The 24,561-nt window shown below is 42.4% G+C and overlaps 1 long non-coding RNA gene across 1 annotated transcript in view; it reads left to right on the top strand.

Moving 5' to 3' along the window:
- LOC126082772 (uncharacterized) overlaps nucleotides 1-24,104 on the top strand; it is a 421,330-nt gene extending 397,226 nt beyond the window's left edge. The window contains exons 9-11 of the long non-coding RNA XR_007518643.1: nucleotides 15,046-19,588; nucleotides 19,692-19,969; nucleotides 20,855-24,104. This is a non-coding gene — a long non-coding RNA (uncharacterized LOC126082772). The remainder of the gene's footprint in view (nucleotides 1-15,045; nucleotides 19,589-19,691; nucleotides 19,970-20,854) is intronic.
- Nucleotides 24,105-24,561: the final 457 nt, after the last annotated feature.

Raw genomic sequence — 24,561 nt, 5'->3', positions numbered from 1 at the left:
GCGTATTGCCTGATCTCCTTCCTTACATATTGAAGAGTTCTGTATATTAATCTTGTGAATTCTGGATCTACTAATTTCAGGAAGGCACTCTTATCCAGAAGATCTTTTAATTCTCTGTTTTGGGAGCTTGTTGAAGTGATCATGGTCCGTTTCATTATGTGGTTTGATATTGACTGCTGTCTCCTAGCCATCTCTGAGTTATCGTATTAGTTTATTTTATGTTTGCTTATCATATCCTAGTTTCTGGCTTTGTTTTGTTTTGATAGGCCCAAATAGGTTGCTTGAGTGAGCTAGCTTGATTATTTTCAGTTTTGGGTCTCTAACATCCTTGTCACCAGATGGCTAGAGCTGTTGTCATGTGTATGAGCTTATGAGTCCATTCATTTTTCTTGTGTGGATTCAATTCAGGTGTCCAGGTAGCTGGTCATCAAGTGTGTGATACAGTCTGCCAACAAGGGCGTATTCTTCTGGAATAGGCCCAGACTGGTCCATGCAGAGGGGAAAGTTATTCAAAGTCCATGGACTGTTTACGCCAGGACAGGAGCTGCTTCTGTCCTGAGCTCCCCAGGTTAGTGGAGCTGGCAAATTATCTTTTCCCCCTGTTATGAATTTATACCTTCTCCAAATCTGGGAGCATGGGTCAGAGTCCTCAAATGAGCCTATCTCAGGCCCAGGGAAATCAACAGCCACCGAAACCAGTTTCGGGGTGGAAGGTGCAGTAAAATATACGCAAGTACTTAGCTTTTGTCGAGAGCGCCATTCTTCTCTGTTTCCAGAGGTGTGAGTAGGCTGTGTGGCTGGCTGCTTCTCCCTGAGAAAGCTGCAACCAAACGCTACCACCAATCCACGCAGCCACTTCAGGAAATGGTGCTTGAGGGATCTCAGCGATTCAGGTCCTGCAACTCCTCTCTGTTTCTGAACTATCTCTCTCTCCCCGTGCCACTTAGTCCATTTTCTAACTTTGCCTTTGATGTTCAGGGAGCCTAGCTTGTCGTAAATATACTCATTTCACTTGATTTTTCAGGTCTTTTTTTTAAGAGGGCTCACCAGAAGCATCTGGCTGTTTTGCCATCTCGGCCCCGCCTCTGTGCCGTTTCCATCTTTTTGCTGTTGTGAACACTGCTGCAGTGAACATGGGTGTGCACGTATCTATTTGTGTGAGAGCTCTTATGTCTCCAAGATATATTTCAAGGAGAGCAATTTGTGGATCATATGACAGTTCTATTTCTACATTTTAAGGAGGTCCCAAATCGATTTTCTAAGTGGTTTTACCATTTCACATTCCCACCAGCAGTGTATAAGTGTTCCAGTCTCTCCACAACCTCTCCTACATTGATTATTTTGTGTTTTTTGGATTACTGCTGTCCTGGTTGGGGTGAGATGGTATCTCTTTGTAGTTTGATTTGCATTTTTCTGAAGGCTAATGATCATGAGCTTTTCCTCAGGTATGTAACTTCCTGAATGTCTTTGGTGAAGTGACTGTTCATGTAACTTGCCCACTTTTTAATTGGGTTATTTGTTTTTTTGTTGTTGAGGTTTTGCAGTATCTTGCAGATTTTGAAGATGAGATGCTGATCAGATTTCTTGAAGCCAAAATTTTTTTCCCACTCTGTAGGTTGTCTTATTACTGTTTTGGTAAAGTGTTTGGATGAGCATAAGTGTTTGATTTTTAGGAGCACCGAGTTATCTAGTTTCTCTTCTGGCGTTTGTGTGTAAGTAATGTTTTGTGTACTGTTTATGCCGTGTATTAGGGCTCCTAGTGTTGTCCCTATTTTTTATTCCATGATCTTTATTGTTTTAGATTTTATATTTAGGTCTTTGATCCATTTTGAGTTACTTTTTGTGCATGGTGTGAAATATGGTTCTTGTTTCTTTTTTTTTTTTTGCAGGTGAACACCCAGTTATGCCAGCACCATTTGTTAAAGAGGCTGTCTTTTCTCTAATTAATGGACATTGGACCTTTGTCAAATATCAGCTACTCATACGTATATGGATTTATTTCTGGATTCTCAGTTCTGTTCCATTGGTCTTTGTATCTGTTGTTGTACCAGTACCAGGGTGTTTTGACTACAATGGTGGCATAAAGATTCTAAAATCAGGAAGTATGAGATCTCCCACTTTGTTCTTTTTTTTCAGTAAGGCTTTACCTATCTGGGGCCTCTGCCCTTTCCATGTGAAATTAGTGATTTGTTCTCCATCTCATTAAAAAATGCCATTGAAATAGGTGTCATGAATCCTTGCATCTATATAGATCACTTTGGGTAGAATAGACATTTTCACAATGTTGAGTCTTCCTATTCATGAGTAAGGTACGTTTTTCCACTTATGTAGGTCTCTTTTGGTTTCTAGCAGTAGTGTCTTGTAGTTTTCTTTGTATAGCTCTTTTACATCTCTGGTTAGATTTATTCCTACGTATTTTATCTTCTTGGGGGCTATAGTGAATGGTATTGATTGGTGATTTCCTCTTCAATGTTCTCTTTTTTGGTGTAGAGGAATACAGCTGGTTTTCCTATGTTTGTCTTGTATCCTGATACTTTGCTGAACTCTTCTATTAGTTCTGGTAGTTTTCTTGTCTATTCTTTAGGGTTTTCTGTGTATAAGATCATATTATCTGAAAATAGAGATACTTTTATGTCTTCCTTATCAATTTGGATGCCCTATATTTCTTTTTCTAGGCTAATTGCTCTGGCTAAGACTTCCAGCACAATGTTGAATAAGAGTGGTGATAAAGGGCATCCTTTTCTGGTTCCAGTTCTCAAACAGAATGCTTTCAGACTGTCTCTGTTTAGGATGATATTGGCTGTTGGGTTTGTATAAATGTCCTTTATTATGTTGAGTAATTTACCTTCTATTTCTATGTTGCTGAGTGATTTTATCATGAGTGGGTGTTGGACTTTGTCAAATGCCTTTTCTGCAGAAATTGATAAGATCGCTTTTTTTTTTATGTGGTTGATTGCATTGATTTTTTTTTTTTTTTAATGTTGAACCATCCCTGCATACCTGGTATGAATACCACTGGGCATGGTGAGTTTTTTTTTTTTAATATATATTCTTGAATTTTATTGGTTAGAATTTTGTTGAGGATTATTGCGTCTAATTTCATGAGGTCCACTGGTCTGTAGTTTTCTTTTTTGTGGTGTTTTGACCTGGTTTTGGTATCAGGGTTATGCTGGCTTCATAGAATGAGTTTGACAGTGTTCCATCCTTTTTTATGCTCTGAAATACCTTTAGTAGTAGTGGTGTTAACTCTTCTCTGAAAGTTGGTAGAATTCTCAACTGAGGCCATCAGGGCCAGGGTTTTTTGTTGTTGTTGTTGTTGGGTGCTTTTAAATTACGTTTTTAATCTCTTCTTTTGTTATCATTTATTGAGTTGTTCTACCTCTGTGTTAGTTTAGATAGGTAGTGTATTTCTAGAAATTTTTCCATTTCCTCTAGATTTTCAAATTAGTTAGAGTACAATTTTTCATAATATTGTGTTATGATTATTTAATTTCAGTTGGGTCTGTTATGATACTGCTCATCATGTTTCTAATTTGCATTATTTGCTTCCTCTCCTGTTTTTCTTTGTCTGTTTGGCAAGCGGTTTATCAATTCTGTTAGTCTTTTTGAAGAAACAGCTTTTGTTCTCCTTAGCTCTTTCAATTGTTTTTCAATTCTCTTCTTCATTTAATTCTGCTCTGATTTTTGTTATTTGCTTTCTTCTGATGTGTGAGGGCTTCTTTTGCTGCTCTCTATTTGTTCAAGCTGTAGGGTTAATGCTTTGATATTTGGTGCATTGAGCCTTTAATCATTTTATAGTGTCCTTCCTTATCCTTTGTGGTAGATTTTGCTTTAAAGTCTCTTTTGTTAGAAATTAATATTTGCACTCCTGCTCTGTTTTGATATTTGTTTTCTTGAGATGTATATCTATATAGATATATATACATATTTCCATCCTTTGAGTTTTTGTTTGTTTCTTTGAGTCTAATCCGTACCTCTTGTAGGCAGCAAAGAGATAGATTATGTCTTTTTATCCATTCTGCCACTATCTGTCTCTTTTGGCACATTTACTCCATTTACGTTCAGTGTACTTGCTCTTAGGTGTGAGCTTAGTGCAGCCATTCCAATGTGTTTTTTTTTGTGCGCTGCTGACAGTTTCTTCATTCCACGTAATTTTCTGTGCTGGGTCTTTTTGTGTGTGTATTTTCACCTTTTTCATTGTTGTCAATTTTGTATTTGTGGAGCCTTTATGTTTCTCTTGTTTTTTACTTTGATGTTTAGGATTGTTAGTTTGCTTTTTGGTTAACTTACTCTTTACTCCAATTTTTCTACATTTAAAGCAATCTTTTATTTCTTTATATCTCCTCGACTTCCTCTCCATGTGAAAGATCTATGACTACATTATTTAGTCTCTCTTTTTTGTTTTAATGTTGTCATCTTTAACTAATGATGTCACTGTTTTCCTGTTTTAAGCAATTTAGCTTTGATTTAGTTTTGATATTTCCCTATCTGGGTTGATATCTGGTTGCTCTGTCCTGTGTTCCAGTCTTGGGATATTATCTGATGTTATAGATTTTCTAACCTGAAGTCTCCCTTTCATATTTCTTATAATTTTGGCTTGGGTTTTTGCAAATTCCCTAAACTTTTTTTTATAGAAATGTCCTAACTTCGCCATCATTTTTGTGAGACAGTTTTGTTGGATATATATTCTTGGCTGGCAGTTTTGACCTTCAAGGCTGTATATAAAGCCCATTGCCTTCTTGCATGCATGGTTTCTGCTGAGTAGTATGAGCTTAGTCTTGTTGACTCTCATTTGTAGGTGGCATTTCATTTATCCCTAGCCACTCTTAAAATTCTTTCTTTATCTTTGTTTTGGACAGGTTTGATTATGATATATCATGGTGACATTCTTTTGGGATCTACCTTGTATGAGGTTCAATGAGCATCTTGAATGGATATCTTCTCATCTTTCACCATATCAGGGAAGTTTCCTTCCAACTAATCTTCCACAATTCTCCCTGTGTTCATCCCTCCCCCACCCCCAGCCAGATTATGGGCACCCAGTGCTATTGGCTATAAGGAGTAGGAGCCACTTACTCTTCAACCCCTGGCATGGGTGGCTAGGTGTCATGGGTGGAGACACCAGTCCTCAGGCCCCTGATGTGGTTAGGTGATGATCCTGCTTAATAGACAGAGTCATGTCAAATGTCATGAACCTTCCTCTCCACCACATAGTTGAAAGAGTTGAAGTGAGGGTTCATGTGTGTAACCTGTTGTACTGTGCTACTGAGGGCCTACACTGTTGAAATGGGCCCACACACGTCTATGCAGAGGTGAAAGACATCAAAGTCTGTGCACCTCTTATGCCTGTGCCTAGGCAAAGGAGCTGTTTCTGCCCTGAGTTCTTAGCTTAAAGGATCCAGCAGATCATTTTTCCCAGTTTGTGAAATCGTTCCCTCTCCAATGCTGGGAGAATGGCTCAGAGAGCATGACGGATCTTTCTTTCAGCCCAGGGGATGTGGCAGTCTCTGAAGCTGGCTTGGACTGAGTGTAGAGCAGGAAGGGGCAGGTAGATGGGAGAGAGGTTTTTCCCAAAGGGGCAGTTTTTGATCTGCGGGATACATTAGACGCATGTACGTATCTTTTGCCAATGGAGCACCACTTTCACTGATTCTGGAGGTGGGAGTGGAATCTCCATCCCTCCGTCTCTCCCGATTTGGAAAACATGTCCCAGACGCCGTTGCTTGCCTCACCGCTGACACCACCTGATCCTGGCCTGCAGGGTGATGGTTCCCACTGGGTCAGGTCTGGCAACTCCTCACTGCTTCTTAACTGTCTCTCCTTCTGCCTGCCACTCAGTCCAATTCCTCACTTATGCCTTAGAGGTCCAGGGTTCCTAGATTGTCATATATAATCGATTCATATATTTTTTCACGTGTTTGTTGTAAGAGGGACCACAGGAAGCATCTGACTACTCCACCATCTTGGCCCCACCACCTCTGTGTTTGATTTCTGAGAGTGGAGTACTTGTGAAGTGTTGCTTATATCTGGAAATAGTATGGAGATTTAGTTGCAAGCCTTGTAGGGATTGGGAGAATTGAGAGGTGTGGGTGCTTTTGTGCCTGTTATTTGGGACTTTGTTGGAAATGTGTTTATGTGAATTCATAGTGTGGGGATTGTGTAAGTGTTGAATGGGTTCCTAGAAGTTCATATTTGTATTGAAATGTGTGAGTTGGTGGTGTTTCCATGAACCTTTGTGATTCAATATAAGTGAGTTTTTGTGGGAGTGTGCACATCATGACATATAGGCATGTACACTCAAGCACTTGGAGGTGAGCGGTATGCAATTTGTGGCTCAGGGGAATACTTTGGGTGTGGCTGTTCTGCCATGAATTTTGGGTCTTCCTGTGTATCTAATGGCAGGTTTGAAATGAGTTTCTTTGGGCATGTGAGGGAGTGTGCCTGTGTGTATTAACTTGCGTGTAAGGCCTTTTGGTTTTGTATATTTTGGGAATGAGGAAGGATCACTGGTATGTACTCAGGGCATGTTGTGTGGTTGCGTTGCCTGGATGCTTTCCTGGAGTTGCACATGCATCTTCCATGTTTGGTCTGGGGTTTGTATGATTCTGCATTCAAGAAAATTGGGGATTGATTTCTGTTTGAGTATTGTGGATTGTTTGATTATGTATAGGCAGGCATTGTGAGTTATATTAGTATTTGAAGATATAGGGTCATATTTTGTATATGTTTGGTGTCCTGAATAATTTAGGTTATATTCAGGGTATGAGGACAGTTGTATTCGTAATGAGTTTGTTTCATGAAGGGGCATGGCAGTTGGGATGAATATTTTCTAGGGTTATGTGCAATATGTTTCAGTAGGGAGTATGGTATATTCTGGGAAATGAGGTGGGTATCTGATGAAAAAATGAGATTGTGCATTTGCAGAGGTTGTGGGAGAATTGAATTTGTGTATGTACTGGAAGCATGTTGATATGGTTATGTATGAGATTTTGAGAATGTGGCAGTTTCGGAACACAGGATAGAGGGCCTGAAATGGGGTTTCCTTGTATTTATATAGGATGTGCAAGAGATATTTCATTGACTGAGAGGATATACTGGTATGTGTAATCGTGAGTCAGTGGGTGAATTTTCCTTGGAGTGTTCTGCATGTGTTTCTTTGGAGAATGATAGGGTGTTTGTAATTTTGTCTGGGCATGTTTGGAGGTAGGGGAATCAAGACCGATTTCTAGAGATATGTGACAATCTATGGTGTTCTGGGTGCTGTATACTTGAAGTGATTGGGAATCTGTGTGTGTGTGTATGTGTGTCTGGTATGTGTGGGCAAGTAGGGTGGTCCTGTGTGTGTGTCTATTAGCTAGAGTGCTGGAAGTGTTGATGTTTTGGAGTTTTATTTCCATCCCTGAATATGTGGGGGTTGCTATGATTTGGAATCGAATCAACGGCAGCGAGTCTGGTTTTGTTTTTTGGTACTCATGGTTGTGTTTTGGGTTAGCGTATAGGGTGTTTGTGTCTGTATGAAAGCAGTCAGGGATTCTCTTTGTGCCTAGTCTAATTCTTGGAGAATTTTGTGGCTTAGCTTATATGTGCATTTTCGGTGTTCATTGGCTATATTAGTAATACAGGTTGTATGTGGTTGTGTGTGTGTTTGGTTTCATTGGCTTTCTGGAGTGTTTATTCTGGAGGATTGGGAGGTTCAGTATGTATATTTGGAAACTGAGAGGCCTTGTATAAATTGTGCAGACATTTGGGAATTGTATATTGTATGTGTTCTAGAGATGTATGATTTCTTGTGGACGTGTATTAGGGTGGCCTTTGAGGTTAAATTTTGAACTTGGTGGTGTTAGCTTGATTGTGTGTACAGTGTTCAGTAAGTATATATGGGTACTATTGGTTGTCCATGTACATCTTCAGGCACATGTTGAGAGTATATATAGTTGTAGGAATTACTGTGTGTATTCATGGTCTAGGGTTTTCTCATAAAACTACATGCAGTACGAGGTGTTATGTTTGTGTATTTAGAGTGTGGGTAGTAGTTTATGTGTGTGTTCAGGAGTTGGGAGGAATTGTGTGTTCTGGAAACATATAGCGATGTTTGGTTTATATATTAGGGTTGGGAGTTAAGGGTTCTTCTCATGGTGCAGACGCAGTGTGTGTACATACTCACAGGAAAGTGGATCAGTTATGCTGGAATCAGCTCCAGTTAATTTGGGATAGTAGATATGCATGGTGCATATCTCTGCCCAAACATGGGTCAGTGACATCAGATGCTACCTTGAAATTAGCAGTGGCAGGATTATTTATATCAGGTAAGTTGTCAGTGTTTACAAATCAAGGCTTTCAACGCTCGCAATGGAGAGTGAATTGATAACATTGTTTACTGTGTGTGTGTGTGTGTCATTAAAATGTGCTAATTTAGGCATCACTTGGGTACATATCGGATAGTGTGAGTGGGGCATTTGGAGGACTTATGCCCTTCTATGTCCCCATGGAAAAGACAATATTGTATCCTTTTATCTCACTGTTCAATCTCTGTGCTTAACAAATAATCTGAGAAGCCAAAATATGTGAAGAAGAATGGGCATCAGCATTGGAGGAATGTCACTGACAACCTGGGAGATGCACATGACAACCTTCCATGCTGCAAATGAAGGAAACTTGAAGAAATACCTGATGAAGGCCAAAGACCACAGTCTTCAGCATGGATTACAGCTGAACATAAAGAAAATGAAATCCTCAGCCCGGACAAGCAAAGTAAATGTAGACATATGTGACGTTGTCAAGGATTTCATGCCCCTTTAATCAACAATCAAAGACAATTGAAGCTGCAGTCAGGACTTCAAAGGATGGTTTGCTATGGGCAAATCTGCTACAAAAGACTCCCTTAAAGTTATAAAAATGGAAGATGTCATTATGATAAAAAAAGGTGCACCTGTCCCAAGCCTGGCATGGCAGTCCCACCAAAAGGCTGCCCCTCAGAGCTGGGTAACCTTTCTAGACTCAAAGAGCACCAGTAACCAGGAAACAGGGAAAACATGTCTTAGCACCTGGGCCTGGGAAGAGAGAGTCCCAAGAACCCTGAGTTGATGGGACCTCAGTTAGCTGAAAAACTGCCAGATACAGGCTTGCACAGCTGGAATCCCTCCAATCTTGGTTGTGGGTACGCTGAACCTTCTGTGTGTCCCTGTGTAGAGATGTGTAAGGATGCAGGTGAAAGTCTCGGTCACACCCAAGCAAATATGTGGGGCCTGGCCTAGCTCTGTTGGCTCAGAGGGGCTGACAGGTAAAGGAGATTAGATACTGGGTCTGTGTTCCTTGAACAATCTGGAAGAAGATGACACGTCCCCTCTTATAATAGGGCTTCCCAGCCACAGCCCTCGACTCTCCTGTCACGGGAGGCTTCAGGACCCTAAAGAGAGAATGGATTGGGTTTTCTCTGGTGTGTCTTATCACTTGGTTCTTCCCAGGCAGGCTTGATGCCAGTTCAGTGGGAGTGGGATTAGCAAGGCAGGGGTTGGAGTCAGATTAGTGACCGGGGAGGGCGTGGGAAAGCCCTGTCCTAGAGGAAGGACTAGGAGGATGGATCTAGAGAGCACAAAGAAGGCTTCCTGTGAATAGACATGACTGTTTCTTTCCTGAGTCCTTTCTTTTCTGAAGCCTCACCATGCTGCTAGCACTGGGAGTCTCATCTCAGCGTCCTGTTTTTCTGATAGGGTGACCTGACCTTCTTTATTTTCCCCCATGACAAGTGCAACTTCAGACACATCAGATGGTGTCCAGTGACCATGATGGACCCCAGATGCCTCCACGCATGCCTCCTACCTCTCTTGGACCTACCCAAGGACTTCTGCGCCTTCGTGATGTCCGGTTGAACATGATGTCCATGCTTTGTAGTAATTATGTTGTATTTCGTTGGCCGATATTTCAAATACAATATTTGATCGATAATACATGGGAGGATTTTGCAGAATCTTATCTTTCGGTTTTGAATATTCTTTTCGTTGTTGTTGCCTTGGGTTTAGCAATCACTCCTCATGTTTTCCACCTACAGCCCTCCTAGCCATCAATCTGCTCTATGTCTGCATATTGTAGATTTTCATGTAAGTGGAATCATGCAATAATTGTTCTTGAGATTTCAGTTATTTCACTGAGGCCAGTGGTGTCAAGGTTCATCCATTTATTGCAAGTAACAGAATTTCTTTGCTCTTTATGGCTGCATAATATTGCATGTATCTGTATGGCACATTTTGTGTATCCAGTCATCTTTTCATGGACACTGGGTTGTTTCCACCTTTTTGATTCAATGAATAATTGTGCAGTAAACGTCAGTGTCCAAGTATCTGCTTTCTTGCTTTCAATTCTTTAGTTTATGTGCCTAGAAGTGTCTATGGTAATTCTTTGTGAAAGCATTTGAGGTGCCATCAAACTGTATTCTACAGTTTTCAATGGACATGGTGCCCGGTTTCTATGTTTGTTTGCCTGCTTTTTGGTTTTTCTGTCAATAGCCATTGGTGTGGTGTGGAGTGATACCTCTTTGTGATTTTGATTTGCATTTCCCTAATGACTGATGATATGAAGCACCTTCTCCCTTGCATACTGCCCATTTGTATATTTTCTGTGGAATAATGTTGATTTATGTCTTCTGCCCTTTTTTTGAGTTGGGCATTTTTTTTTTGTGTATGTGTTTAGTTTAGGCACTCTTTATATCTTTGTATATGAAACCCTTAAGCAAGTACAGATTCCAAGTATATTGTCACAATCAGTAGTTGTCTTCATTTTCTTGATAGTGCTCGTTGATGCAGAAAAGATTTAAATTTTCACCAAGACAAATTCATCTGTTTCTTTTGTTTCTTCTGTCATATGTATGACGATGTAGGGGAAAAAAAAATCTGAAAACATAACCCTGATGTTTACTTTTAAGAGTTTCATGATTTTAGCTCTCATATTTAGGTCATCGATGCACTTAGAGTTAATTTTTTTATATGGTGTAACATATCCAGCCTAATCCTTTTCCATGTGGAGATCATGTTGTCTCAGCATCATTTGTTGAAGAGGTATTCTTTGCACACTGAATGAGCTTAGCTTCAATGTTGAAACAAATTGGGCAAAGATGTACGAATTCATGTCTCAATATTATACCTTTGGCCTCTACGTCTGTTCTTATGCCAGAACCAGACTGTTTCCTTTATTACATGTGTGTAGTGCTATTATACACCTTCAAGTTTGCATGCTGTACTTTGTTCTTCTTTTCCAAGATGGTTTTGTATATTTAGAGCCTTTGTGTTTCCAGTATTTAAATTGTTTGTGTTCTTGTGTATTTGATTTTCTCTCCTTTATATAATTTGTAAGTGGTTTTTAAGACATGGATCCTGAGGTTTAGGAGAGAGGAATAGGAGAGCCTCAGCATCTTGCCCCAGGAATGAAAATCCCACACCAAGATTGCATGAAGGAAATTTCCAGAAGGGCCGATGATGTACAGAGCTGGGAGATATGGGGCCAATTTTTTTTTTTTGAGGTATATGTCATGAGATGAAGAGAGAGTTTACGCTGAAGAAGAAAAGTGAAGCTTGCTGGGCTGTGCCCTGGCTGCCATCAAGGGCATAAGGAGGTTCAAGGAGGCAGAGTCCTGATCATCATAGTTTTGGGAGACGGGCAGGACAGGTCTGTTCTCTGGATGAAGCTTCTTTTCCCAACATCACAGTATGTAGATATGTTTTATCACCAGTAGTATATGCACTTCTTTTTATAGTGAGAACTCTCCACACACCCGTTTAATGAGACCATAGGCAAAGAGGTCTCACCATAAAGGCAGATGCCAGTCTTCTTCCTGTTCCCAAATGAAAGAAGTTCTCAGGGCTTCACACCAGCTCTACCCTGTGGCCTCCAAATGGTGACTGCCAAAATACCAGAGTCTCAAGCTATTCATAATAAGTATCCGTAAGACAATTGTGGGGTGATGGAGAATCTAAATCTATGGTCTCGATGTTGATTGAGACGATGGTTACACCACGGTATTTCAAATTGCTGAAGCTCACAAAACTATAAATTAAATGGGGGAGTTTGATTGCATGGAAATTATATAACTCTGAGAGCTGAGTTTAACAGAAAGGTATTTTTTTTTTCCTAACTGTATTGGTGCCTGATTTGTAACAGTAAAAGTTTGGAAGATTTAAGGCCGTTTGAAGCTCCTGGCAGAAAGGATTAAGGAGCTGGCTGGTGATGGAAAGGTTGGTCGTTCACGTCCACGAAGAGACTCCTAGGAACAAATGCCAGGTGATCTCCTTTGGAAATTCAACCAGAGAATACTCTATGGAACACAGTTCTGTTGTGAAACGAGTTGGATCGCCATGAGTTAGAACTGACCCAACAGCACTGGTTTGGTTTTTCTTTTGGAACCAACCTGGCTGCCTCTTACTGATTCTGTGATCTTGGATGAATCGTCTTTAGTATGTACAGTGGGAAAGGCCTATAAATCATGAGATGGCTTTGACTTTTATCTGTATCTGTCACAAGCACTGAGCAATATCTCACATGAAACATATTCAGCAAATAATAGCAGATACGACCATTACAATTGTTTTATGTTAATGTCCTAGTTCAAGTGAAGACCAGGACAAGCTTCCTGCCTTTAGAAAAGCACAGTCGACAGGGAGTAAGAACACGGGAACAGTGACATGTGGTGCATGGTGAGGGGGCTGTGACAGGGTAAAGTGAAAGTGAAGCTGGGCACAATCTCAGGAATAGAAATGGATAAGCCCAGGACTTCCTTGACCTCTCTACTCATCCAGACCTGAGTCTACTCCAATATCCTTATAGAATCTTCTCTAGACCACTCCAGCCTTCCCCACTCGGACACTCTCATCGAAGAAATAGCAGAAAGCTTCATTTAGGCCCTATTCTGGGAAAGCATATTCCATACACTCTCTCTGTCCTTGCAAGTGTGATCTGAATAAGATGTGATTATGCATGTCTTACTGGTCAGAAAGCTGCTGCTCAGACACTGGAGGTCACACAGCCAGCAAGTGACAGAGCTGAGATTGAAACTCTGCTCTGGCTGACCCCAAATACAGCCTTTCTGTGACCTTTTTCCTCTTTCTTCTTCTGGGCACATTGTTCAACTTGGCTGACACTCACTCTCTGTTGTGGGGAAGGGAGGGAATTCTTCAAGTGATGATGAAGTGTTAAGAGGTGAGGAGAAATTCAGGGAAAACTGGTGTGCAAGACCACACCAAACACAGAAAAAGACCTGGACCATCAGTCTAGGCTCTATTCTATGTTCCTTTGGACGATCCTGAAGGCCTGGTTACTCGTTGTCAGCAGCTGTGACTCACTATGCAACCAAGTTCCATTGAATCTCACCCTATTTTTTCTCGGAACCAGGAGAGTGATATCTGCTCCTTCCTATGGCCACATAGCATGGGAGAAGTACAAATTGTGCACAAGGGAAAGAGAGGTGCATTTATGGACAGGGAATGGACTGTCAGAGCTGCGGCCAAGCCTGGCATACATCTCAATCCATCTTTACAACACTTGAGACATTTCACCAAAGAGAATATTCAAATGGCCAACAGACACATGAAAAGATGCTCACTGTCATTAGGCATCAGAGAAATGCAAATAGAAACCACAATGAGATACCATTTCACAGCCACTACAATTTTTTTTTTTTTTTTTTACAATGGGTAAGATAAAAATAAAAAAAGGGAAAAATGACAAGTGTTAGAGGGGATGTGGGGAAATTGGAAACTTCATCCGTTGCTTGTGAAAATGCAAAATGATATAGCTATTTTGGAAACACTCTGGCAATTTCTCAAAAACCTGGAGATATACCTGCCGTATGACCCAGGAATTCCACTCCAGGTGTATGCCCTTGGGGTCTAAAAGAAGTGATATGAACAGACATATGCAAAACTATGTTCACCACAGCACTATTCACAATAGCAAAAAGATAGAAACAACCTAACCGCCCAACAACGGATGAATGGATAACTAAAATATGCTGTATACATACAGTGGAATACTACTAAGCAATAAAGAAAAATGAGTTCCCCAAACACCTTGGAACATGGAAGAACCTGTAGGACATTAACAAGTAAAATGCATCAGTCATGAAAAAACAGATATTGTATGTTATCACAGTTATGAAATGACATGAAAAATAAGAATATGGAGAAAATAATGTTCAGTAGTGTTTACCAGAGATGGGGTAGGGGGAAACGGGAATTTCCTCTCTAGTTAGTAGATACTTGTTATTTTTCATGATGGAGAGGTAACACTGAATGAGAGTGAATTGTACAAAGCCTGATGAAGGTAAACCACATCAGTAAAATATACACAAGGAAAAAATACATATATGTAGGCATATATGTGTATAGGTATGTTTCCATGAGTGTGTATGTGTGTGTATACAGGTGTATGTGTAGGAATACGTATATGCATCTATGTGACTGTATGCACACATGTTAATACATATAATAAAGCACATAGAGGGAAGAGTTGTGAATATTTCTGAGACATAACCAAATACCCTGATGGATTAGTTTTCTGGATTTGAAATATTAGGACTAGAGTCTTGTGGAACATCTTGGTCAGTTGGGCTGATATGGTTCATAAAGTTATGTTTTATGTCCTAGTTTGCTGAGTAGTGTTTCTGGTTTTAAAGCTTGTGAGCAGCCTACTAAAATGCAACTATTGGTCTCTACTCATCAGGACCAAAAGGGAATGTAGGAAACCAAAGGCTAAGAGAAGAAACTTGAACTGCGCACGTGAAGAACGTTCAAATGACAAGTCTTTTGTTACATATATATTTACCGCAATAAAAAGGAAATAAAAAACATTGTGGAATCGAATAAAACTCCAGGATTCATTATACTTTCTGTTCTCTAAGACCTAAGCAAATTCACTTCCTTTAAAAAATGCGCACTCAGTCCAAAATCCAAACATTGCTGCTTAAGAGGCAGTTAATAAAATGAGAAGTAAACTCATTTGAAATGCAAACACTCTCAAGCTTGCTCTTCAAAGCCTCTAATTCAGGCCTCAACCTCCCAGCTTTCCTACTGGACAAGGCACACAGCAGTGCTGCCCTTAGAAAGCAAGGAATTCATCACCCAAAGGTTGGTTTTGCCTCAGGCAGACCTGCTGGTCATTCAAACCTCCTGGACTGCCTTGCAATGAGAAACACTTGATTTTCACCTCACCTGCCTCTGCACTTCCCACTACATTGTATTTGCGTTTTTACATGCACTGCCACATTCTCTCACTGTCCTCTGGGTCTCCACATCTTCCAGGAATGCATGTGAAGAGATCTCTTAAGGAAAAGTCCTCAATATGTGTCCTTCAGTTTACTTTTTCTCCTGTGTTGTGATTAGGAAACCATCTCAGCCAGTGTTACTTCCTTCCTGTCTACACAGCAGTTACTGTGGGAACAAATTATTTCTTTTTTAGTGTGTAAACAGGCGCTCCTTGGAAACTCTACGGGGCAGTTCTACTCTGTCCTATACGGTCGCTATGAGTCGGAATCGACTCGACAGCACTGGGTGGGTTAAACTAAATTCATAATTTCAAAAAAAAAAAATTTCAGTCAGCCCTTAAATAATCGGTTCTAGAATTGTGTCACTGTATTTCTTTTTCTTTTTTTTAATTTCAATAATCTGATACTCTTTTTCTGGAAATTGCGAGATTTGCATTATTTCTCACTTCCTTGAATGATGACTCTTTAAGACCCTACAGAGCCAACACGTGGAGCCGGCAAGTGCACAGGCTGAGAGAGAAAGCAGGGTAGCTGAATAAGGCTCAATCATCACACCTTGTCATTTCCTCTAATGCTCTGAGATTGGGTGGCAGATCACCTGTCTTCTGCATCCTGTCACCCAAGAATGGAGATGATTTTTACCAGTGGACAAGGCCTTCCTTACACTTGCCCACAGCGATGGTCAGAGAACTGGGTCCAAGGGACTTTTGGTCTCACTCTTTTATGGACAGTCTTGGTAAACTTCATAGGGGCTAATTTAATCACATATGCTTCCAGGGTCAAAGATTTTCATGTAGTAGAAAAAAAGATTGCAGAATTTGGACCCGATTGTTCCTGCACAATGCAATGTATAAATCATGGGCCCTGAGCTCACTCAGTCAAATCCAATGGCCCTAAAGCCATTGTGTGCATCAGGGGAAAAAATCGATGGACTCACTGACAAGCAGAAGAATCAAGGAGCAAGCCTGCTTTTCCTGAGTGCCTAGATACTATGATGTGCTTCACCATTCCCATAATAGGAAGGTCTGGATTGAAAATCATGTAAGGTTGCCCTGTGATAGAAGCTCAAACGCTGAGGAATGTTGCCAAGATTTTGCTTTTATCAGTCACAACAAGTAGCTTTAAAAAAAGATAAGGTGGTTTTCTTGAATCTCTCTAACTTCATCATCTAAGCTGAGATGTGAGTAGAGTTGTACACTGTAGCTGCCGGAGAGAATACCAAGAAAGGCACATCAAGAAGCTGTTTCCTGGCTGCAGAGAATTAAGGGGTGGGCAGTTTCCAGAGGCAGAAACTGCCTGGAGGTGCTCTTTTCACAGTGACTGGGAAAACACTGTAGATGCTCTAAATAGAAATATTCTTTGGGTCTTATCAGGTTTATAGTTCAGCTGAAACTCAGAAATCATGAGGCAGTTCAAGAGGACCACATTAGGAAATGACTTTCTCACATAATTGTAACGAAGGGGGGAGAAGAGCCCTTATCCTCTCTGGAGGAAGTCTCTGCTTTTCCACTACAACATGACTGCTGTTGCATTTTTCTGCAGCATTTCCTTCTTGAGTCAAAATGTCTTCCTACAGGGACAAGATACTATGTTAGTCCCAAACCCCTTGCCTTTGAGTGGATTCCTACTCATAGTGACCCTACAGGACAAAGCAGAACTGCCTCATAAGGTTTCTAAGGAGTGCCTGGTGGATTCAAACTGCCAAGCTTTTGATTAGCAGCCATAGCTCTTACCCACTATACCACCAGGGTTGTTAGTGCCAGTAGGGACATTTTTTTGTGTGAAGGCTGTCGGTGTGGAACACTCCTCCTCTGCCTCTCTCCTTCCGCCATACCCTCCCATCCAAAAACCACTGCTGCTGTGAGAGCAGGATTAAAGTTGTTCTCACGTGACTTTTCTTTTTGCAACTGCTTGGGGTCAGCGCCCTCATCTCACAAGACCAGTTTTTCTACCAAGCCTCTGGAAACAACTAAATGAATACCTTTTCAAATCATTTTCACTATAATACACTGAAAATTGTGTTCACGGTGAGTAAAAAGACAAACGTTCTTTCTTTAAAGATGATAACACCATGGTTCCTACAACGATTTAGGACATTCATTGATGAGCCTGGATTCCAAAAAGCAAGAGTGTGTGATGGAGACAAGTGAAGCTGAAGCTGAGAAGTAGTGCTTCATGACCCAGAATGGCCAGCTAGGAGAAAGATGGGAGCTAGTGTGTGTGTGCATGGGGATTTGACTTGCGTGAGTAGAATCTTGCATTGGTCTCATGATACCCACCCATTTCAGGGCCATGGGACCTTAACAACTGAAGATCCTAGGGCCGTAGCATTGTAAGCACTTTTTCTTCAGAGAAAAAGATTTTCTGCCTTCCTCACCCTTACATCTGCTCTCTGCCCACTAAGCCTAGGTGCTCAAGAGTGTTTAGTGACTATTCGTTATGCCAGATAATCAAAATGTCCTGCAGAGATTTTGTGAAATTGGTATGCTGGTTTGGTTTTGGTGCTGTGTCATGTGTTTGGAACCAAGATTTAAGCTCAGGCCTTTTGACTGCAAATTCAGGTCTGTTCTTCTGAGGGTAAGTCATAAGAGCTTATTGTTTTCTGCCTCTTAGTAGTTTTTCTAGATAAAATACAAGCCACTTGTTGACTTCAAATGTCTGTTAAACAAGGGGTAATATTGTTGTAAATATATCCCCATTATTATGTGAGGAATCCTTGGAGGCCTTTATTTTCTTTGCTAAAACTGGCAAACCTATTCTTGGGGGGACTTTGAAGTTAAAGGGAATGTTAAAGTTAACATTGTAGACTCTAGACTAAAGAAATACAAATGGGATTGTTGAACCCAGGCTGGGGACATTGACTTTATTTCAATTTATTATTCTAATGGAACAAATATATATATATATTGGAATACATCTTAATTTTATAAAGAGAAAAAAGGAGGAGGCAGGGCCAAGATGGGAAAATAATCAAATGCTTCCTGTTGTTCCTCTTACATGCAAGACATGAAAAAGAAGTGAATGAATTTTATATGACAATGTAGGAGCCCAGATCATCAAAGACAAAGCTGAGGAGTTGGACTGAGCGGCAGGATGCAGGAGAGACAGTTCAGAAGCAGCAAAGAAGTGCCAGTTGTGAGGTTGCCAGCACCCTGCTGGCTGGGTCAGCTGGTGCATGACAGGCTGAGGAGAGCAGTAGCATTCAGGACAGGTTTCACCATGTCAGGAGAGGCTGGGCAGCGGAGAGTCTGCAGAAGCCTCCAGATCGGGATGGAAATGGTACTGGACCTGAGAAAGTTAAGTGCAAGGTTCTAACCTACTGCCTAGTGTGTGGGAGTCAAAATAAGCCCTCCCCCTCCAAGATGCTAACAGGGGGAAGTGACTGTTTTCCCTCCCCGCACCTACCTCCCGCTCCCCGCTGTCCACTCTGACACCAGTCAGGCAGTATTCAAGAACTGCCAGGCCTCTAACCCAGATCTCAGGGCTGTCTGCACCCAAACTAGTCTCTTGGCTATAAAAATTCACCATGCCCCCTCAGCTGGGAAGTCAGGCCAGGAGCTACCCCTTTGCCTGGGCACTGGTATAAAGGGTCTGAGGACATGTAGCTCCCTTCACCCCTGCCTGTACCTGTGTGGGCCAATTCAACACCATGAGGGTACACACTCGAAGCCTGTTTTCAACAGCAACAGCCAAGGGGTAGTTGCAGAATCGTGACATTTGATGTCGCCCTGCCCACTAAACAGGGACCTCATCCACACACATCAGGGGCCTGAGGGCTAGTAGTATCACCCAAATCCATCTAGCCACCCAAGACAGGGGTCAGAGAATATACAGTGCCTCCCAGTCCCTACAGCCAACAGCACTGGGTGGCAAGGACCCGCTGCATGACTCCTTTAATATCCCAAGCATCCTGAGAGCTGTACAGTGTTATGCTATTTTCCCAGTGAAGATCTTGAAATGTAAAGGACTTACGGAAGTTTTCTAAAGTCAAACACCAGGGAATGGAGGAGCCAGGGCTCTGTCCTTCACTTACCATTATTGTCTTTCGATGTTTGATATGTACACTCCCCTAAATACCTGGGATACACCAGGATTGCAGGTTATGCTGAGCAGGACACTCTGTGAGGTCCCTTCATGGTGCTGGCTGGGAAACTTCTGGAACATGGCATTCCTGAAAATTCACAGGTACTTGCGATAAAATTAGAATTTGGAACTTGGAGAAAAAAGCATTGGGCTGAGAGGAAACTTTGTTGAGTTCCAGGGAGCTTCCAAGTTGAGAATCAGAGCTACTGAAGGGAATGGGCTGGAGAAGTGAGGCCATGGACACTTGGATTTGAGCAGGTAAGTGCAGATTGGAGGGCAAGGACTTGACAATTCTGAGGAAAGACCAGAGGCGTCCTCTCCCCTCTTTCTCATCTCTTCATTTTGATTTTTTCCCCAACAGAATCTTACTCGTGGAGGTCTCCATTCAGATCCCAGTTAGGAACTTCCCAACAAATGCAGCAGCTCACAGGCACCAAATGCCAAACCACTGGAACACCCAGTGCTCTGAACATGGGGTCTATGCAAGTGCCCGAAGAATCAGACTACTAATACCTCAATGCTTCTCAGCCCTTCGTACCAACCCTGCTCACATCTAGCCTTGCATACTCCAGGCATCCAGGTCTGCCATAAACATCATCACATCTCCGCTTTTCCTGGGCTGTATTGTTCTTCTGTAAGGTAGGTTTCCTCTTGTTTGTAAGGAACTTTTTCCAATGTAAGTGTAAGACTAAATCTACATCAATTTAACCCAGAATTTCAGTCATTGTTTGGAAAAGAAAGGGAAGAGTACCTATAGGATGCTTCTTGGAAGATTACCAAGTTACCTGAGGTCACTCTCCTTGACCACAGCAGGATGGACCTTCCCAATTCGATTGAATGAAATTCCTTCCTTTCCAGAAATAAGGCAAAGGGACCTCCTAACTTCTCTATTTTCATAGCTCATATACACACTATCAAAAGAAATCTTCACAAGTGTACTTCCAACACATTCTGTCTCCTTATTGTCCTCACCAGAAGTAGCACACTACCATTGCTTATTTAGAAGTCCTCTTGAGAATTCATGATACCACTTCTTAGAATAAATGCAGAGAAACAGAAAGCCATGTCCCCAAGAAGCCAAGTCTTGATCCTGTCAAGTCAAATAAACTACACAGGAAAATCCCTGGGTGTGCTGAGGATCATTTTAGATCTATTGTCCGACATCTTCCTAGCAAACAGAAAAAAAGCATCTTAAAGAAAAGTGCAGCCTCCAGGCTCAATTATAGAAACATTAGTTAATGGCCAAGAAGCCTGAAAGGTTGAAATGCAAATTCCATTAATAGATGGTTAAGAGACAGAGATATTGATAGGATACCCACAGGAAGCTCCCAAACCAAGCCACAGCTTGTGAAAAATGGGTGATGACAGTGATCACTGGTGATTTATCAATGAGCTGTGAGAGGCCGGAGCCAGACTGTCCCCAGGAGCATTCTGAGGACATCAGGTAAAGCTGGAGGAAAGAGCTAAGTCAGTCACATATGGATGTGGAAAACGGGGGACACCTGTATCTTTTTCTTTTCACAGCACCACAGTCCATCCAGCAGTAGAGGAGGACCGGAAGAAAGAGTCAATGAGAATTTCTGCCAACAAAACTATCTTTAATCTCAATTTACAAAGGACTATTCTTCAAAGTACATCTCCCACCATGGAAATACATGTGCACCCTGCCCAGGCTTTGGCCTCCCTCTCTGCCCTCATCGTATCTGTATAACAGCCAAGAAGTACCACTAGGTTAAGGGAGGAGCATTAGCCTAATAAGTATGGGGGAGGAGTTGACAACTTTAATTTATTTAGGGGACCCCAACTTGAGGGTCTGACATATAGAAGAGGAGAGCTCACTACTGGCTAAGAAGATGCTTCTTCCTTTTTCCATGTGTGGAAGGGTCACACTTTCTTTTTAGAGGCAGTGAGGGTTGGACCTCTCCCACAGTCAAGGGTTGCCTCCCAGAGACTCCAAGGTCAGCCCCTGAGTAGGGCCGCTTTGCAGCAAGTGATGGAGTTCTGACTTGAACTGGGATCTTACACTTGGCAGCTGTATGTCCAGGTTGGCGAAGACTCACTGTCTCCGGACATCGGAGCTGGGATGATCCCCAAGTACCCCGAATTCCATGGTGCAGAATGCTGGAGGCAGACAGAGGACTCTTGGAAAGACTCCAGGGCAGTAGGCTTTCTTGAGATGCCAAGAGGAAGTCAAGGCTGGGGAGTTCGTCCTCTTCCTTTTCTTCTTCACTGGACCCTTCTCCTTTTCCAGGTGTTTCACTAATAGGAGAGGCTTCTAAGGACATTAAGGTTCCTCTGTTTCCCAATCTAGGGTAGGTGCGACTAGGACGCCGTTGAGGAGAAGTTGATTGTGCAGACTTAAGTTCCTGTGACATGGGACTCCATGTAAAGAGAGCAAGTTCTTTTGACGTAGACGGATGACTGTGTCCGCTGCCATCTTTTGGCAGGTCATCTGCATCCAACTTTTTTGTGCTCATTTTCTTGCTCGTCTGTAGTTGGCTGTTGTGGTTATCTGTGCTCCCTGCATCTTGACTGGTCCCAGACTCTGTACCACGTGACTCACTGGTTGGCACACCTGAAGTTGGGGATGCCTCCACACCCACATTTCCTTTCAATTCCAGCAGTCGCTTCTCTACCAGCTGCAAGGAAGGAAAATGGATAATTACTGATTCTGTACAGATTGTGAGAACACATGGCTGAGTGGGTGGTGGAGACCATAGTATTGGGACAAGATTTAGGGAAGTCAGTCACTCAAGTGTCCTTCAATAACTAGTACTGCAGCTCTGCCTGTCTGTCCTCTTCTGTGGTTTTCCCAAACGCAATGCCTTACCATTCCACTCCTCTTCTCTGCCATTCCATTATCTCTTACCTCCTCATTCTGCACTTGCTCCCACACCTGGAGCTGGCCTTCCCCAGAAGCCGTGACAGCCAAGGCACTGTCAGGTTAGATGAAATCCTGTGGGTTTCATGTTATGATTCTCCCTTCCTCCTCTGGTTTACCTGAGTGAGAGTGAGTCCTTCCTCTTCCTCCAGCTCCTGCCTTAAGGACAGGGGATCTACCTGTGATTCTGGTGATAGTAACATTTCCAGGAACTGAGGGTGAATAACTGCTTCCACCTGGTAACGGAACGAGGAGGCTTGTGAACATCTTTGACAAGGATTAAACACTGATTTAGAGGTTCTAGAGGACAAGGAATAATCTCCCTCTCGAATTTGCATCCAGTAGTGTATTAAAATGTCACCGCCCCAACCTACACATACTCAGACACTCATACGCACGCACACATATGCACACAAGAAAGGGACACACACATTGATCATGGAGGAAGGAACTGAGCTTAATTACAATGTCTGGGGTAAAACTCCAGATGTTTGGTGGCTGGAACGCCAAAAGAACAGAGCCCACAGACACCAAACCTCAGGTCCCGGCCCACCTTCGTGATAAATCCTTCCTGTGCACACAGCTTGTCAATGTAGCTCAGGAGTCCCGGGTCTGGGTAGAGCTCATCCTCTTCCTGTTGTTGCTCATTTTCTTCTTCTTCATATTTTCCATCTGGCTCCACAGTGGCTGAATGGGCAGTTCCAAGGAGATCTTCCATGATCTCAACATACTCTTTGACAGCTTCGGGAGGGATTTCATGGGACCGCTTGGGCTCCCAGGGGTGCTTGGTTCTGTGTCGATGTTGCTTAGGGGGCTGTGCCATGGAAACTCCCTTCTTTGGAATGAACACTATAGGTGGGGTTGGAAAGAGGATGTTTATGCGGCAGCAAATTCTGGCTCTTACACCTGTTACAGATTGAATTGTGTCCCCAAAATGTGTGTCAACTTGGCTAGTCCGTGACGCCCAGTATTTTGTGGTTGTCCACCATTTGGGGACCTGATTTGATTATCCTATGTGTTGTAAATCCTAACATCTATGATGTTAATGAAGGAGGATTATAGGCAGTTGTGTTAATGAGGCAGGCCTCAGTCTGCAGGATTCGACTGTATCTTGAGTCAATCTCTTTTGAAATGGAAAAAGAGAGAAACAAGCAGAGAGGAGAGGAACTTCATGCCACCAGGAAAGAAGTGCCCAGAGTGAATCCAGTCCTCTGGACTCGAGGTCCCTGTGCTGAGGAGCTTCTAGACCCGGGGAAGATTGATGACAAGGACCTTCCCCCAGAACCAACAGAGAGTAAAAGCATTCCCCAAGAGCTGGTACCCTGAATTCAGACTTCTAGCCTCCTAGACTGTGAGAGAATAAATTTCTGTTTGGTAAGTCCATCCACTGTGGTATTTCTTTTCTAGCAACACTAGATAACTAAGTCACCACCCAACCCCATGTTGTAAAGGCAGAATTATGGAGACACTGTCATGGTTCCTGGTAAGTCAGGCACACCTGAAGCCACAAACACTGTGAGAGGAGAAGATGCAAGAGGCAGACAGTCTAAGACAGTCAGCTTGTGGGGAAACTCGAAACTACTTCTTTTACAAGAAGTCTCATTGAGACCCACATTTAAAGGTGATTAGATATTGGAGCCCACTTTTGATAATCCATGTGAGACTGTAGTTATAAAACGTAACCACCTCACTACTAGGGTGTAGTGAAGAGTAGCGGAGACCCCAGGCATCTGGCAGTCTCTGCTGATAGAAATAGCCGTTGCCCCCTCTTAAAAGAAAAGCACCACATGGGAAGACAGTGCCTTCTCCCAACATAACCAGTCCCTACATAGCTCCTTTGACCCCGGGCCCGTAGCTCCTGTTGACCTTGCTTAGCCATACCTGGACGCTGGGCAGCCACAGTGGATGAAGGCCCGTGAGGATCAAGATCGCGTGGAGCCGGAGGAAGCAGGCAGACAGACGCATTCCTCTGCTGCAACATCTGAATCTGTAACTCCTCCTCTGCCTCAAACTCCATGAACCTGACAAGGGTGAGGGAGGCACAGGCTGTGCTGAGGAGAAGGCAAGATGCACCAGGAGCCCCAGGGCCAGGCAACAGCCAATTATGGGGCAGTGGAGAAAGATGTGCCTTCAGTGACCTGTCCAGGTACCCAGTAAGTCCATTTCCCAGGAGGCACAAACAAGGTTTGGGTCCCTTACATGTTCACCACATCATCCCTTCACCTTCAGCACAACTAATCATAACATAGGAAGGTTGTGAAGGAAATGAGCCATGCCTTCTTGGAAGTTCCTCCTGACAAAGCCATAGTGCTCACTACATTTCCATACCCTTAGCACCTGATAGCACACC

This window comes from Elephas maximus, chromosome 9 (genome assembly GCF_024166365.1).
Source record: "Elephas maximus indicus isolate mEleMax1 chromosome 9, mEleMax1 primary haplotype, whole genome shotgun sequence".
NCBI lineage: Eukaryota > Metazoa > Chordata > Mammalia > Proboscidea > Elephantidae > Elephas > Elephas maximus.
The sequence above is the reverse complement of the archived record's forward strand: the minus strand, read 5'-3'. Positions and strand labels throughout refer to the sequence as shown.